Consider the following 3,626-nt stretch of genomic DNA (forward strand, 5'->3'; position numbering starts at 1 on the left):
TTCTTCTTCTATGCCATCCAACAGTCTGTCTAGCCTACTGTCCTGTTGGGAATACTTTGCGGCTAATTCTACCTGGTCATAAACCAAACTGACGGGGATCTCTTTCCCATCAGAGCCCACAGGTCCGACCTCGGCCATGTGGTTCGGGTCAGCGTTGGTATATCGCGTCTTCACCATGGCCCAGGCTTCCCTTGCACCTTGTCGGCAGGCTGATATCTTCCATAATCGGAAGCGCCTCCGCGCTCCCTTGAGCTTTTCTACAAGCTCTCTCATGCCTCCTGACAGGGAGGCGGATGGCCACAAGGCTTGGGCAATGCCCTGCATCACTTGCCGTACCTGTTCGTGTAGTTGTGAGAGCTCGAGCAGAAGATCGCATGTAGACCCGGGCATCTCCTCCGCGGGACGACCCGTCAGCATACCTACAGATATAACTCTATCAGCCGGTTTCTTCGCCGAACTCTCTAAAAGTTCGTTCAAGCACTTACTGAAAATGCCGCGTCGAAGCCTCTTATTCTCCTTTACGGAGTCAGCAAGCTGGGCTCGAGCATCTTTCAGTTCAACGCCCAGCCGGGTATTGGCGTCTTGGAGATCGTTTTTCTCCCGCCTAACCCATGTAAGCACGCGCTCGCCAGCCTTTAGCTGTCGGTTAGCATGTTGCTCATCCCCTCGCACGACCTCCGGATTCACTCCGGAGTCATCTGCAAAATCTATTGTTAGATTTGCATGCATGCCGCATACTACCTGGTACATGACATTCTTTGCAATGGAAACAAGTGTTACCAGATGGGGCCTTCTCGGACTCCTCCACTGCGGCAACTGTGGCCTGAAGCTGGGCTTTGCACTCCTCCAGCTCTTGAGACAACTGGGTATTCTTCTCTGTAAGAACCTATGCAAACAATGATCCTTAAATCAGTTGTGCCAACTGTTTCAAGTCTCAGGGGCTACTCATATACATAATTATTAGATTTTCTTACCCGTATATCCTTTACATACTGGTCCGTGGCTCTGGCAAGAGCATTTTGAGCAGCTCGGATGTACGCGTCTCCTGAGTTGAAGGCATCAAACGCCTCTTGGGAGAAACAAGCGTCGCGGAGTACGGCCCGGCGACGCCTGTGATTCATGGCGCTCTCCACTTCAGAATTCGTAGCGGACAGCCTATCCGCATCCTCTGTAGGAGGAACATCCGGCGTTGGCCCCATGTTAGCGTCCGCCTCTAAGTTCGGCTCTGGAGCCCGACTGGTGGAGGCGTGGCCGGCAACCTCTCCGGATATAGTCCGGCGAGCGTTTTTCCTACTAGGAAACATGGGCGTTATTATATTTTCAAAGACGACAACCACGGAGCGGGGTCCTTTTTCATACCTCAGCGACGGCGTCTCAGTCCTGACCGCCTTCCTTTTAAGCCTACCCGGCTTCGGTGCCCCTTGTTGGTGAGTCACTGCGGGTTCGGCATGGCGTCCCGAGGGCCTTCCCTGTAAGACACCATATGTGTGCGGTAGGTGAAGTGCAGAAAAAAGGGATCCTTCTTGGAAGTTAGGATTGCGGTTTTACTTACATGCGATGCAGGGAGTAGTCCCGGATAATCGGCTATGATGGCCACCATGGCACCGTCGCAGCTCAATTGATAGAACTTCCTGTCAATAAGCTCCACAAATGTGTCCGAATCTTCTTCGAGTCCGGGGTCGAGGGCCCGGTCAGGGTCCTCCGGTTGTGGAGGCGGGCTGTGGACCTCCCTTACAGCTTTTCGCAGTTCCTGCTATGAAATGGCAAGGTAAATACTTATGATGAAGAATGCGGGAATGTTTCGAGTAAAAAGTAGCAGTTCACCCAGCTTGGAGGGTTGTACATGGAGAATCCATCCCGTGGCTTAATGCGGATGAACTCCTCTTCCTCTCCTTTGTACAAATCGGACAGAATTTTTGCTAGAGCAGCGACTGAGTCCGGTCCCTTATGACCGCAGCGGGTGGCATCGTCTTCTCCGTTGAAGTGCCACATGGGTTGCCCCCGATATTGAAGTGGCTGCACCCCCCGCATTATACATATCGACATGACCTCGATTACTGTCAATCCTGACTGGGCCAGCGTCTGTATCCGACCCATCAGGTAAAGGACTTCCCCGTTATCTTCCTCCTGGGGGCTCCGAGGACGCCAGCTGCGGCGTTTCTTCAAGGGAGCGTTGTCGAACTCAGGAAGGCCCATCCGAATAGGGTCCGGAAGGGGGACGTCCTCCATATAAAACCACTCCGAAGGCCAGTCTTCCGATATCTTCTTCGGAGTACCGGACAGGTATCCGGTCCCGGCGATGCGCCATATTTCGGTTCCGCCCACTTGATACATTGACCCCTCCTGTGTACGGGGTATGAGGCAGAATAGCCTCTTCCATAGCTCAAAATGAGCTTCGCAGCCCAAAAACAGCTCGCAAAGGGCGACGTAGCCAGCGATGTGTAATATGAAGGCGGGAGTAAAGTTATGCAGCTGGAGGCCGTAGAACTCCAGGAGCCAGCGGAGGAACAGATGGATTGGAAATCCGAGCCCCCTTAATAAGTAAGGGAAAAGGCATACCCACTCCCCCGTGGATGGGTTGGGAAAGCTCTCCACTTGCTCCCCGCCGTTGTAGGTGGCGAGTCCGACTCGAACGGGGACCATATACGCTGGAGGGAGGAATCCCTAGGTCTGTAACTCTACTAATTGGCTGTGAGGGACGGAACACTTCTTCCAATTGCCTGGCTTAGGGCTACGGGAGCGAGAGGAGGAGCTGCGATGGCCGGCCATGATGGGATGGACCTTTCCGGGCGCGCTCCGATGAATACTCGCTGTGGGAGGATGGTGTGATCTGGATCTGAGGATCCCCGCCTCCTTAAATAGATGATTTACTTACATGGTTAGGGTGGCAAGTGTAAAAATGCCCCGACTTCTCGCATTCGCTCGACACGTGGAGGACAACCATTATTAGGTGTAGAAGCCAAGGAGTGGAACATTCATGGGAAGCCGGACACTACTCGACAGGCACTCAGAATTTGGAGGAGAACCCGCCTTGCAATGCCGAAGACAATCTACGCGCCGGACTCAACGCCATTGAAGCCCGGTTCGGGGGCTACTGAGGGAGTCCTGGATTTGGGGGTCCTCGGACAGCCGGACTATATACTTTAGCCGGACTGTTGGACTATGAAGATACAAGATTGAAGACTTCGTCCCGTGTCCGGAAGGGACTCTCCTTGGCGTGGAAGGCAAGCTTGGCAATACAGATATGTAGATCTCCTCCCTTGTAACCGACTCTGTGTAACCCTAACCCCCTCCGGTGTCTATATAAACCGGAGGGTTTAGTCCGTAGGACAACAACAATCATACCATAGGCTAGCTTCTAGGGTTTAGCCTCTACGATCTCGTGGTAGATCAACTCTTGTAATACTCATATCATCAAGATTAATCAAGCAGGAAGTAGGGTATTACCTCCATCGAGAGGGCCCGAACCTGGGTAACCATCGTGTCCCCCGCCTCCTGTTACCATCCGCCTTAGACACACTGTTCGAGACCCCCTACCCGAGATCCGCCGGTTTTGACACCGACAGGTGGTGGGTGGGGAACGAATTTCTTCGTCGTCCGCTTCCCACTCAAGCTGGACATAGTTC

Source organism: Aegilops tauschii, chromosome 6, assembly GCF_002575655.3.
Source record: "Aegilops tauschii subsp. strangulata cultivar AL8/78 chromosome 6, Aet v6.0, whole genome shotgun sequence".
NCBI lineage: Eukaryota > Viridiplantae > Streptophyta > Magnoliopsida > Poales > Poaceae > Aegilops > Aegilops tauschii.